Source organism: Xenopus laevis, chromosome 7L (genome assembly GCF_017654675.1).
Source record: "Xenopus laevis strain J_2021 chromosome 7L, Xenopus_laevis_v10.1, whole genome shotgun sequence".
In the NCBI taxonomy this organism is placed as follows: domain Eukaryota; kingdom Metazoa; phylum Chordata; class Amphibia; order Anura; family Pipidae; genus Xenopus; species Xenopus laevis.
In genome coordinates this window covers 39856472-39871314 of record NC_054383.1, presented here as the reverse complement: position 1 = coordinate 39871314, position 14843 = coordinate 39856472, and the positions used below count along the sequence as shown (strand labels likewise).

At 39.3% G+C, this 14843-nt stretch overlaps 1 protein-coding gene across 4 annotated transcripts in view; it reads right to left on the bottom strand.

Moving 5' to 3' along the window:
* pald1.L (phosphatase domain containing paladin 1 L homeolog) overlaps window positions 1–14843 on the bottom strand; it is a 180495-nt gene that overhangs the window by 152273 nt on the left and 13379 nt on the right. The window contains exon 1 of one of the 4 annotated variants that reach the window (XM_041568825.1): window positions 4606–5931. The exons of 2 other annotated variants lie outside the window; for them this stretch is intronic. The gene's annotated coding sequence lies outside the window, so the exon portion shown is untranslated. Of the gene's footprint in view, window positions 1–3687; window positions 4572–4605; window positions 5932–14843 lie in introns of those variants that run through there. One more of the 4 variants, XM_041568826.1, reaches the window with a different exon arrangement.

The window sequence follows — 14843 nt, the reverse complement described above, 5'->3', positions numbered from 1 at the left end:
TAACAACAGGCCACACGAGACAAAATTGCAGGCTTATAAAGATCATTTACCCAAATGAGTGAGCACAGATTTATGCAAGTCAACCAGAGAACAGGCTGGTACAAAAAAATGTGAGAGGTTTGACATGAACAAGCACCACACTTGTTCCACTTAGGAGTGGTCTAATAAAAACATTAAGATAAGAATGTGCATGTATGGGAACTGTTATGCAAAATGCTTGGTACCTGGGGTTTTCCGTATAAGGGGTCTGTAATTTGGATCTCCACACCCTACTAAAGTCTACTAAAAAATATTTAAACATTAATTAAACCCAAGAGGATTGTTTTGCCATCAGTATTGATTAATTAGTTGGGATCAAGTACAAGGTACTGTTTTATTATTACAAAGAAAAAGGACATACGGTACTTTTTAAAAATGTTAACTATATTATTACAATGGGAGATGGACTTCCCATAATTTGTAGCTTTCTGATGTTTCCGGATAAAGGATCCCAGAAAAATATATGAATATTTACCTCTTGATCTATTTTATCTAGTTCCTACAACGTTGCTTCTTCTTCAGCTTCTATTTTCGGCCTTCTCTATGTCTCAATTATTTTCTTACTGGCTGGTCCCAACCATACTTACACTCTCCCACAAGTCAGTGCAGGTGACTAAGTGTGGCTCACTCCAGACTTTTAATTCCTAGTACACACCCCGGCCTCAGGTGTAGACATCAAGTGCAAAATATCCAAGGTTTACTAGGAAAAAGCCATAAGCAGATCTTGCTGCAAAAGTGTTTTATTTCCACAATTACACTCTCCCACAGTTCTCCTGTAGTAAGAGGAGTTGTAAACGAGGAATGTTTATAAAAAAATATTTATGCTAAAAAAAAAAATTGTAAAAATGGAGCAAAATGTATTACTTCTTTATACAGCTGTGTTCTTCTTAAGGTGGTCTGTCGGCAGCTTTTATCGGCCCGTGTATGGAGGCCTTAAGGCAAGTGGCACACTACGTGCTTCTTCTGACTGGGGGAACGCAGGTTGAGAAAAGGCTAAAGCACTTTGTTTCATTCAGTGTTACTAGTGCATCAGCCTGTGAATACACACACACGGAGGGGATTTCAGTGCCACTGACCTTACACATAAATTAACAGCATATTAATTTTACTTTTACATATACACATGAAAGCATCCAATCTCAGCCAAAATCTCGACAAGGCTCCATCCCATGCATAGCCTATATTGGAATACAACTGTGCAGCTTATTGCTGCCTAACCACCTAGCCAACTTTTAGGTTCATGTAACTTTCAGCATTATGGGTGGGGCCCATTTGCCCTAAAGCCACCTCCCATATATAGTAGATAGTTACTTTGGGTTGAACAATGACAAAAGTCTATCAAGTTTAACCCCTCCAAATGATCCCCATTGCAAATAAATATACATATAGAAACCTATTGATACACATTCACATTTATATATATAATCAGAAAGTCAAACCGGACTGATCGACATTAGTGATTAGCAAAATTTTTCACCAAGTGAATTGTCACGCATTAAAAAAATTCAATGCATTTTGGCGAATTTTCGCCGTTTCACGATTTTTCAGAAAAATTAAAAGGGTCAGATTCAACCATCACTAATCAACATTAGTCCAATTTTAGGTCAGATATCAGTCGGGTAGCAACATCAGAGGGCCCCACACACGGACAGTTAAGATGCCAATTTGGTAAATCAGCAGCTTCAATCTGGCCACCTAAAAGGCATTAATAGAATACTCCATCACAACCTCTGCCCTTACTGTGAATGTTCATAGTCTCAAGTCTAAAAGGATGGTGTCTTGTTATTTTCTTAGTATATTTTGAAAATAAACCCCCTCTGTCTACAACTTAAATCATAGTTTAATTGCTACATTTTACCAGTTTATTTGCACATCTCTGCACACTTTCCAGCTTATTAATACCCTTCTTATGGACTGGGGTTTTAAGACTGGGGTTTTAAGAATATATAACAATCAACCTATGCTGGCGTTGTCAAGTGACAATCCCATGGGAACGTGGAAGTGACATTGCTCTGGAGACACTTACTGGACTGGCTACTTCCTGGCAGAAAATATGAGTCTTCCTTCTTGATGCCTTCCTCCTATTGTCAAGGTAAAGTCCCCCTAGTGAAAGGAATGCATTCGGGTAGTGGGGCCAAGGACCAAAGGGTCCATATGTATATTTCAAAATAAGACAGTTATTGGTGAACTACTACTACCAGAACCCATATGTTCAAGTTAAAGATTTTTTTTTTAACCTCAGTTGCCTATTCAGCCAGATTGGGACAGCAACTTATCTGCCCCTTTATAGAGGCCCAGGGCCGACTGCCTTCCCAACAGATCGACTGATGGGATGCAAAGATTTTACATTGAGGATGGGCGAGGAACCCTGCAATAAGCTTCAACATGTTATATCGCTTAACAAAAGCATATACCACACACATGATAATACACCCTAAGCACTGCTGTTTCACTGCTACAGTAGAATGAAACTGCGTTGCCCAATCTAACTTGTATCTCACTAAAGCCTGAAACATAAAGATGAGCAGCAGATTAAGGACAAGGTGTAGAGTTACAGGAAAAAAAGGGGCTGGAAGAAGAAAACAAATGCAGGGGGCTATGGGGGATCTAGAAAGAATCTGAAAGGCAGTGGATAGCTTTCAGCCTGTGGGAAAAATTTCAGCATAAACACAAGTAAAGTGTGCAATGACCATTTTCCTTTATGTGCTACTGATCCCAGTGGGTCCCCAGCCAACAAATGGTTGTCAGACCATACAAAGCTTGCTGCTCATTAGCATTGCAATCAGGGGAAGCATGCACTCCATTTAACCCCCCTCACTTCTGTAGGGCATCCCATATTAAGATTTCCTTTCCCCAAATAAATTTTAAAAAAAAACAAAGGTAAAAAAATAATGCAACTTGACCCAATTCTGCTCAGAAACTTTTGTTAAACACTGGCATCAGGATTCTGCACATTACAAGACATGGACAACTCCTACAGAGACTTTTCAGCAGCTACTGGATCTTTACTGCTTCAGCTTGCAACAGACTCTTCAAGCTTCCTTTTCCTGTGATTGCACTGCTGCTTTGTAAAAGTGGTGTGGCTAGAAGGAGCCACTATACCCCTGGAATCAATGTCGCCTATTTCTCAGCATTTCAACAGTAATGTTCCTATGATCTTTCCTAAACCCTCAGATCTTGGCCTAAACAGAAGATGCCTTAAGGAGGAGTGACAGTGAGTGCCTGTAACCGGTTGTATGCCTTGGAGTGTGCTTTCTTTAGCAATGTCCAGATGGGCCACATTACAATAAACACATGTGCACAGCAGACCACTATATAGTAGCAGGAATCTGCTACTGCTGCACTGAATCTAATTAGTCACTACTTTCAGTTCTACCAAGCACATAGTAATTTCCGTAGCACTGTTATAATATCATTATAAGAATTATAATGTTGTTATATCTGTACAGTTCAGAGGATGTTGCCCTGCAGCAGCCCCCCCCCAAGGAGGTGTTAAATTCTAATGACCAACATCCTGGGAAGGCTGCTGGTCATTTTTAGCCCATAAAGAGGCATATATTGTACATAATGTACAAGCATGTGGCCCATTCACTGAAACACTTTATTGCCTGAGTCAAGTCTTACAAATTAAAGCTGCAAATCACTTACTTGCAATAAGGCAATACTTATCCTCCAGCAAGTGTCAAGTCATTAGAATCCCAGCAGTAAATATTAAACAGACTGTCATCATTCAGCCTGCCTTTCCCCTAAATTCCCTGGGACAGGAACAAACTTCTGTTTATGTTGTTATTCAGCTGAGTCTGCTAATACAAGTGTTCCTGTTCCTCTCTCTGTACCCCAGTTCTGATGCTACAGAAATAAATACAATAGATTTAGGGACACCCCCCCCCCAGGTTATTTCCTCTGTTTCACACATTTCTGTCTGATTCCACCCCTAGAAGGAAAGGCTCTACACAAATTAATCTGCAGAAAATTCTGTGTCTCTGCAGCATATTGTTTCCGCAGCACGTGTGCTTTAATAGGTTTCTCAATTTAACACGCAATTAACTAATTAACCCAGCTCAAACTACCACTGCAAAACGTCTCACTTCTGTGCATTGCTGCAAAGCTTCAGTAAAGTGGAGAAAGCATTAAGCAACTCCTGTAACCCATCAGAAGCAGTGTAGCTAAAGTGCTGCCTGTGGTCCAACTACAACTTTCAAAATTCAAGGCAAACAGGACATGCTGGGAACTGCAATCTAACATTATAAGCTACAAGAGAAATCTTATTCACATAATTGTTAACTATTCAAAGTGTGTTAGGAGCCAGTGTATAGAAAAAAGTTTTAGAAATGCATAGTATTCCACATATAAATGTGTTTATATGTGTCAGGGCCAAATAAAGTAAATTAGGAACTCTTCTGGCAGTGGCAGCCCTGATTTAACAAATGATGGAATGAAAACAATGGCAGATTTCCACTAGTAAAATACATAGTTGTGTTAATGACAGCACGGCTCGTCGTCTGTATGTCTGTCTAAGTAAATAATATTGCCGGTGGCTGCAGTTATGCCAGTTGTCACTAATACCTTATTTCCAGATGTCCAGCTGTTCATTCAGTTTCCTCGGTGCTCCACAAACAGGGCTTAAATGAAACGTGAAAACCAGGAAATGCGATCACAGCTCATTTCAAAGGTTTTCAAAGCTCGTTGTGCATCTCAGCAAAATCCATAGAGGAGCCCACAGCGGTGACACCACGGTCCCAAGTATCACACAAGTTTCTGGGAAGGGAACAGCGGAGGGGGCTGGGCTGGAAGGTAACAAATCCTTTTCAGAGTGTTGTTTTCCCTGCTGAAGGCTGAGCACGTTGAATTAGAAGGAGGCTGTGCTGGAGCAACATATTTCCCTTCATAATAGCCTTGACTGTCTGTGGGCTGGAGGATGTGGGGGAGGGATTACAGAAAGAAAGCCAGAACCATCGGCACAACTCTCTGCCAATCAAAGGCGGCAGGCTCCTGGCAACAGAAGCAGCATGGAGGAACACACAGCTCACATGAGGAGACCTACAAAATACAGCCAGGACCATCCAGCGACTGCTAGCAACATGGCAGCAACAATTAGCAGAAGACAATGCTACACAGAAGCAGCTGCACTGCCCTCAAGGAAGCCTGCCAGGCACACACATTCTTCTTAGTCACTTCATTCACACAGGAAAACAGATGCCATATTCATTTATAATAATATTACTGACTAGTACACCACTAATTCATCTGTCATGTAAAGGAATGAACAAATGCTAGAAGTGAGCTCAAGAGAGACTTGTAGGACATTTTTTACTTCTAAGTTGGGGTCACACGTAAAGTTTTTACGCTGTGGTTTTAAAAAAATGCAGCCGAGCATAAATATGCACAAAATGAAGCCCTACTGAAAATAATGGAATACGCACAATAGTAAATCCCACAGGGTGCTTGTGAGCCAACATTCGCCATGCGTAGGGTTGCCACTTTTTCTCGGAAAAAAAAAACGGCCTTCCTTTATTCTTGCAGTTTTTTCTTATTAATAACATTGACATCAAGCATCATTTTTACCGGCCAGGTGGCAACCCTAGCGACGCGACACCAGCATTCACGTTTTTCAGCAAAAACGCCAAGGAAACATCATATTATTTAACTATGGGATCCGCAGGTTTGGAAATACACTTCGCTGAAATATGCTGCGTATTTTCAATATGGAGGCCAAACCCTCGCGAGATGGATTGCCCATATACGTATTTGCGCCATTGTATGCTGGAGATGTAATTACGTTGCATATTGAAAATCAGTACAGCTACATTTTGCATGTACATTGCTTTTCCGCTTGACTTTTTATCACAAAAGTTTAATAAAATTCTTCAGAGTGGAATTGTGGGGAACGAGAAAAAACTGAAATGAATGTTGGGAAAAGAAAACTACAGGCAGAAAAACACATATTATCATGCATGTGTGGTTTCATCTGTGTATTTACGCACGACTGTGCTTTTTTAAAAACATGACGTAAAGACGCCATGTGTGACCTTGTCCTTAGAACCACACGGGCACGTGTTTGTGGGACAATTGTGTCTTTAGCTACTTACACCAGCAGCCTATTGTGCAATGCAATTTTTGGACGCAATGTTTTATTCCCAAAAAAATTGCAGCCAGAGTTGTGTCTGCTGCAACTGAGCCTGATGTGTCAACATGAATGCAATTGTCAGTGTGTGTTTTTTTAGGGCTGAACTCCACGGTGCGTCTTCATCAGATCCGACGCAATGAGAGGAAGCGGATGCGGCGAATATAAGGTAAGTAACAGAAATGTCGGACCTTGTCGGATGCACGCAGCGATAAGGTCCGACATTTCTGTTAATTACCTTACTGTCGGATAAAGACGCAATGTGCAGCGTTCGAATCCAACAGTCGAGTCATGCCGGATGCACTCAGCGACAAGGTCAGACATTTCTATTACCTTACATTCACCGCATCCTTCTCCCCACATCCGCTTCCTCTCATCGCATCGGATCTGATGAAGACGCACCGTGGAGTTCATCCCTTAGGGTGCAAGTTGCATTTAATATTTTCTGAATTGGTGCGACATTACATCTGGTGAGTTAAAATTACATTATAGAGCATGATTTATTTTTTTTTCGTTCCTGCTGTGCCTGTTTACACAACTCACTGTGGGAACTCTGGTATTACCAGGGGGTCATTTATCAACTGCAGGGTTCAAAGTGCAATCAACTGGCACAACCTACCATGTTTTTTGCACTTTGTGCCAAGCTCTGCATCTTAAAAAAACTGCCCTATGGCAGGCTGTAAGACAGGACATCTCACATTGGGTATCCAGTTGTAGAACTAAAACTCCTTAGGGTTGCCCTAGTGTTACTTTTAAACTGGATGCCTATAAAAAACATGTTGCATGGCTGATGTCAATCAGCTCAGAAGTACACTTCTACAATTAAACCAGTTTCTGTGCAGTCGTGTGATGTTCAAATGAACTAATTATGAATTAGAACTATATGATGTGTATGATGCGTTATTGGTGTCCTGTTTCTAAATAAACTGGTAACCTTGACAAGAAAGCCTTTCCCACATAGTAAGGTTTTAAACCCTAGAGAGAGGAATGTAATATTAGTGCCCTTTTACTGAACCCTTTATATGCCATAGAAATAGAATGCATAGTGCCAGTATAAAAGACCCATCAGACAGCTTTGATTCTACTGTTTCATGTCTAGAGGCAACATGCATCATGGCAAGATTAAGTGGATCTAAGCATGGAAAGAGTTATACAGAAGTAAATTTATAAATAGTATACAGTCATCCTAGTAAATCAAAATAGCACTAATCTGAGATAATGTACAAGAATTATTATGGTCAATCATATTTACTAGCAGACGCAAACTGTCTCTTAACTATACATCAATGACACTCTGTGGCCCAGTTTTAGGGAAAAAGTACATTGTTTGAGGACTGAACTTGATGCAATTAAAATAATAAAACAACAAGGCATACCAAATCCCACAGCCTTATATGTAAAACCATCAGCTGCTAAACTGAAGACTCTATTTCAGGACAGCCTTCAAGGAGTAAAGGGGTCCATTTGTGGGGTTAAGTCATTGTTAGGGTCCTAAAAACAAAATTTAGTATGATTCTTTATGGCAGTGGGGGTAATATATTACATCTTGATGCCAAAAGCTCAAGGGAGATTCACCTCTAGGAGGTTGCACTCTAATAGGAAGGAAGTGAGTAATGAAGAAACCCAGTGAAAATGTTATTTGTGTTACTTGCTGAGTGAAAACAATGTAAAGGAGGAAATACATGTTGTAATACCAGGGATGCACCACCTCCCACACCTTTCCTCTCAGGCTACGTCTTTCGGATGTACCCACAGTGCAGTACATGGTATGCGCATGTTGAGATGATTTTAAGGAAGTATTACAGAAACATGCAAATTTAAGCAGTTGGGTAGTTTTGCTTTGCTCCCACCTAATGGTACATTGAAATATAACAATCCAACATAAGCTGCTCATGTCAGCTGTTGTGAAATTTACTTTGCCTAATAATTCCTACAACGCTTCATACCACAGACATGTTGGTTATGTCACAGGGTGATGAAATGACAAGCATCTAGGAAAATGTATGCTTGTGATTTATATTATCAATACCATAACACAAGGATATTCAGACTTTACTAATGTGAGGTCTACTTTTTGAAGTAATCACATCAAGTCTACAACCTGAAGACTTAGACTGCCATGGAAACTGTAAATTCATTGCAAAACATGAAAGAAAACTCAAAAAAAAGGTTATTAAATGAAAATGAGGAGAGTCCTGGGCTGCTATCTATTGGATTTACTGGTAGATCACAAACTACATGTTGTGCACCCCTGTCATTATCAGTTATTTTTTCCTGTGCTCATCTTCCCTGACTACATATCCAACAATTTATACAGGAATGCAATCTATTATCTGGAATCCCTGAGCCTTTTCTTTTGCAGCTATGTGGTCTGTCCATAATTTAGATCACAGCTCTCTCTCTACGGACAATGACAGACGGGGAAATTAGTCACCGTGATTTTTAAAAACCTGATCATAGCGACTAATCACCATATCAATATTCCTATTGTTATAGATTTTGCAGCTAGTTGTTCAAAAATGGTCCAGTGGCGACTTGGAGCAACAATGGCTCCGGGGTAGACCTGTGTATTTTACATGTGGCGACTTGCAACTTGTATGTTTGTGTATGGGAGGGGACCTGTGCCACCATGATCTGGGTTTTTAAAAATCATGGCGAATAAAAAGCTTAGTTACCATCAAGTAGAAGGTACAGTTTTATTTTTACAGAGAAAAAGGAAATAATCAAAAATAAAATATGACTTGTTTGCTCAAAATGAACTGTGCAAACTGGCATTTCTGTATAACTGAGCTTTCTGGATAATGGGCTTGTATTGGGAATTCCCACTAATTCAGCATATCACTTGTGTAAAGCTGGCAGCCTAGGCTTCCATCTATTGCAGTGATGCCCAACCAGTGCCTTGTGAGCAACATGTTTCTCTCCAACCCCTTGGATGTTGCTCCCAGTGGTCTCAAAGCAGGTGCCTATTTTGAATTCCAGGCTTGGAGGCAAGTTTTGGTTTCATAAAAACCAGGTGTCCTGCCAAACAGAGTCTCAATGTAGGTTGACAATCCACATAGGGGCTACCAAATGGCCAATCACAGTACTTATTTGGCACCCTAAGAACATTTTTCATGCTTGTGTTGCTCCCCAACTCCTTTTACTTCTGAATGTTGCTCACAGGTTAAAAAGGTTGGGGATCTTTGGTCCAGGCCTGGACTGAGAATTAAAGTAGGCATTTCAGGTACACAGAGGCCCAAACAGCCCCCACCAGCCCACTAAATACTGACTTTCTATGACACCTTATAGCAGCCCCTCTGGCATTTGCCAGAACCCACAGATTGCCAGTCCGGGCCTGCTCTGGTCTATTGTGTCAGACTAGTCCTGAAAGACCATACTGATAACAGGAATACTGTCTTGATTTTTTTGGTGTAGTTTGTATTTCTAAATGACACAGTTTACACTGCAAACAATTCATTCTATCATGTAAAATGTCATTCCTGAACAAACAAGTATATATTATAGTTTTAATATTGGTGTATAGGCAGCAATCTCAGGTCATTTTGCCTTGTCGAAGTGTGGCATGGATTTCTACTTTTGAGTGTTGTTCTTAGATCTACCAGGGAGCTGTAATCTAGATACCTTCCCATTGTTCTACTGATGGCCTGCTAGGGGGGGAGGGGGGGAGTGATATCACTCCAAATTGCAGTGCAGCAGTAAAGAGTGATGGAAGTTTATCAGAACACAAGTCACATGACTGGAGACACCTGGGAAACTGACAATATTTCTAGCCCCATATCAGATTTCAACATTAAATATAAAAAATTCTGTTTTCTCTTTTGAAAAAGATTTCAGAGCAGCACTATTAACTGATACATTTTGAAAGAAACTTGTTTTTTCATGACAGTATCCCTTTAACATTATTTTTAAAAACAAAATTAAAAGAAACCAAGAATTAACATTAAATGAAAGGAAACAGTAAAAACATCTATTTTTTTTAATAGTGTTTACTTTTTGCCTCAATACATTTTTTTTCAAAAGGACTGTGCTGGAGTGATATAACTGACACAGGAAACGTCTGTCTGATAATCTATGTCAAATGTTTTTTTTTTAACAGCCTCCATGTAATTATGGTGGCTCAACTTTAACAGAGTCAAATACATAATGGAGCTAAAACTTGCACAATAATTCCTCATTGATTCCTGCAAAAAAAAAAAAAGTTAGAAAACACCTTCAAAATAGAAGCTGAGCCTCCCCCTATAATATTGTGAATAAGGCACCCCCTCTTGTAAAATATAAAGATATGAAGGAGTTCCATGACCATATAAAAACATGAGGCCGAAGGCCCAGTGCTTTTATACAGGGGGTACTTTTTTATTATTATACATACATATCAGTGAGTCACGTGACAAAAATGACATCACTAAACTCCGAATATAATGATGACATCCCTAAGCACGGTTTATAGGGATATCATTTACAGGATATTCATGGCTCTTGTGTATTATACATGGATAATGATTAGGATCAGCTGGCCCCCATACACACATAGATAATTGTACAATTGTAAAGTCTTATTTGGACATATATGGCCACATTGAAACTGATGACCAGTAGATCACCGTGGCATCAAAAGGCATATCATAAATTTGCATCCGTTGTTATATGAAGAATGGTATAGAAGGATGATCTCAAACAAGTCAGACCTTGTACAGAAGCAACCTTAGGCAGACCAGGGCCATACAATTCCTTGATGGACAGAAGGACCATCCTGTATAAAACTACATAATATGTGTGGGTACATCAGTGGTGCATGTAGTGTTTGTGATCTGGAAGAACTTTCTTCAAAGAATGTTGTCTCTACTGTCCAGGCGCTCTGAATTGGCACTTGCCATCAGGAAGAACTATATAGTACATGTATTGGACCTGTTATCCAGAGTGCTCGGGATCTGGGGATTTTAAGGATAACAGATCTTTCTGTAATTTGGATCTTCATACTTTTAAGTCTACTAGAAAATCATTTAAGAAATATGTATATCTCAGTTTGAAGTACAAGGTACTGTTTTATTATTACAGAGAAAAGGGAAATCATTTTTGGTCACGTCCCTGGTAAAAATGAAGGGAGAAACTTCTCACAGTGTTTCATTATTGTAATGCTGAAAATCAGGCAACAAAAATAATCTTTCCCATGCTAAATCAATTAGAATAGAACACAGCAACCCTAAGGTCAGCTTGGGTCTTCCTATTTAATAGTGCTCAATAGACATGTGATTCACACATATTATACGCATCTTAGTTTTGGCATTGTGTGCCCACTATGTTCGGATACATTTAAATAGTATCCATCTTCAGTGACAGATTCAGTGTATAATCCTGTCCCTTTTCTATTTTGCTAGCAGGAGTTGTGAGAGATGGATGAACTGGAGTGAGAGGAGTGGAAGAATATGTTTCTTAATCAACCCCTCAGATATCCTTGAGGATATGTACACCTGGGTGGTAGCATTTTTGTAGTGTAGTTTATTGTAGTGTAAGATTGTCCTGCAATGCTTTTCATTTGGAAGGTTTATGCAGGTTTAGGCTGGCAATCTGTGGGCCAGAGGGGCTGCTTTAAGAACCCATAGACAGTCATTTGTTTATTGATGTGTACTTGAAATGTCAGGGCTTATTTTGAATACTCAGGTTTTGCACACATCATAAAATCAACAATTCCAGCTGTTAGAACCTGACTTCCAGTGCCATAGATGTTATTCTTCCGAGTTCTTCTTTGATTTATGCCATACCACATACTGCCTGGCAACATCTGTTGACTCACGTTACATTAGGTGTAATAAATTGTTTCCCAAATTGCAATTACAAGTGGAATAATTGGTGCCAAATTGCACCCTTGCTGTTCATCCATGGAGCACTTCGCTCTCCACCTTACCTGGATTAAAAATAAATGATGTAAATGATGGAGTTGGGTCAAATTTTGAACCAGTGTCAATAAGCATCTAACTACAGGAATGGTTTTCATTTTGGAAAGATACTAACTGCATTTGAATAATGGTTCATCTATCCATAAGGGCTGTGAGTTTGTACTAATCAAATGGCCAAAGATCTTGTGCCCGTAATGTAAATTTGAAAGAGTTCTAGATGAAAGTTTTTAGTTATTATTATCACACACACCCATACATCACTCTCATATAGCACTCTGTCATATATCTATAACCTGCATGCAGAAAAAAGTGCAGGAGTTCATGTAGTCCGTGTTAGGGTGGTGTCAGCAGCAGATTTGTTAAGCAATACAAACCACAAGTGCTGCACCTGTTCATCGTTTCTCTGTATTGCTTTCATGTTAGACATAAATTCATACATTCATTCCAGCATCTGCAACACCAATAAAATACAATATATGTTATCAAAGCCAAGAAGATTGTCCTCTTCCAAGAATAATCGTTTTGGTTATTAACAAGAAAAGGCAACACTGCTAATTTGGCAGGATCGTTTGGCTGAAAGTGGGTTAAATGAGATTGTGTCAGACATGTACCATCTGCAATAGACATCAAACCACATTATAACCTTGTTCTATTATGCTCATAGGACTACGCAACTCACATGAGTCCAAGAAGGTTTATTTGGCTATTAATCTATTCATTTTGACTCACTTCCTCCCTAGAGGCTGTCTGCTTTTGAAACGTGTGTCCTTCCTCCTTATCAGGGCAATCTGATTTACAGGAAGTAAAAATAAATTGTTTCAGAGAGGTGTTTTGGGAATAATACCAATTGGAGAAGACACAAAATAAGTGCAAGCATTTCTTCTTGTGATGGCACAACACTTGAGTTTCTTCCCCAAAATCAGCCGTGTGTACCTGCAATCCTGGCTGACACAACTTGGGGTGCAGGCAGGACAGGATGCTAATGGCAGCATAGGGGCTGATTCACAGCTTGCATATTTTCAGCAGACTGATTTTCAACCTTGTCTGGCATTAACCTTAGGGTAAGGCCACACGAGGAGATTCGGGGAGATTTTGCCGCCTGGCGACTTGCATTGTAACCTATGGGGAAAACTGCCAAGGCAGTTTGGGGAAGATAGTCGCTCAAAAGACAAGGCAATTAGTCGCCAGGCGACAAAATCTCCTCGTGTGGACTAGTCCTAAAGAGAGATGCATTCTGTTTTTTATTGCTGTTATTGTTAATTTATGACCTGCTAATCCCTTAATCAGATATCCCCACAGTGCAAACACAATCTCTTGAGATATCTTGGCTCATTTTAACTGTTGTCCATCTGTTCCAAATAATTACAATAACCATGAGCCAATTTTCCCACTTGATTTAAAGATTACAGATTATATTCCTATGGTAAACCAAGACTCAATGCAATTTTACATTAAAGCTGAGTAGGTCCTACTGATCCATTTATTATGGTTATCCTCAAATAAATATGAGTGATTCATCCCATCAGATTAGAAGGATTATTAATGACCTCACCTCTAGTCAAGAAATTAAATCCTACTTATATTAGTATAACAATTCTAACAATCTTACCCAGGACACGTATCATACAGATTAGGTATATTAGGTCATTAGAACACACTGATGTTAAATTCTGCGCCACTGTCAAGCCTCTTAGTGTATTTTTTTGTTATAACTTGTTTTTATTAATACTTATAATATAATAATCACTCATTAGATATATACAGATGTTTTGAAAAGTTGACAGAGAATTTGTGATTATAACTTTTTGTGTATTTTTAAAAAAATATTTAGAAATTACTCACATACTTTAAGATGTCATGTTGGTTGTTAAAGGGGAACCATCGCCCAAACAAATTATTCCAAATCCTAATTTATTACATTAGTCAAGCAAAATGAACTTTATTACACTATATAAATTATTTGAATCTTGTTTCCTTCGGTGTGGTAATAGCAAGGAGGCAGGAGCCATTTTTGTGGACACTGTTATTAAGGCAAGTCTTGCATCATCTCAAAATCTTATCCCAACAGAATGGGGGACCTGATGTCCATCCCCGTGTACTGGTTACACAATTAAGTGGTGAAGAGACAGGGGGAATGTGGGGAGTGCAGTGACATCTAGTAAGTGCTGAATGGAAAGTGAAAGTGAAAGCCTAAGGCATAGAGGAGGGGCAGGCAATAGTTGATTGACAGCTAAGATTTTTAATTGTGTTTACAACAGCTATGAATGCTGTAATAAAATGAAGAATTTGGATTTCATGTTTAATTTCAAAAGGACTTTTTATGTCTGGGTGACAGGTCCCCTTTAAATTCAGTTTGTTATGTGCTGAAACAAGCAGGTTACAATCCACTCACATACAACAGGGGGTATTGTAAATATACATATACGTATATCCCACTACCAACAGCAGTAAAATCACTGTTCTCTGTATTTAGCCCTAGCTTTGCTGTGGTGTCTCAGGATTAGGCCTAGAAAGCCATCATTCCTCCTGCCTGCAGATGATTTGCTGCTCTCTGATCTCCTTGTGTTGTTTTAACATCCTGTGGTTACTGTTTATTTAGTAACATAAGATATTGGCACATTCCTTTGAGAACTTTCTATACCCACTCACCTCACATGACCCTTTCTCATATAACCCAATATCAAAGTAGTATCAAAAAAGAGTATTGCTGTTACCCCATCCAGTTGAGTATTACTTGCGCTGAAATAGTTCTGCAATCATGCATCCAACAAAAGCAAGGATATCAA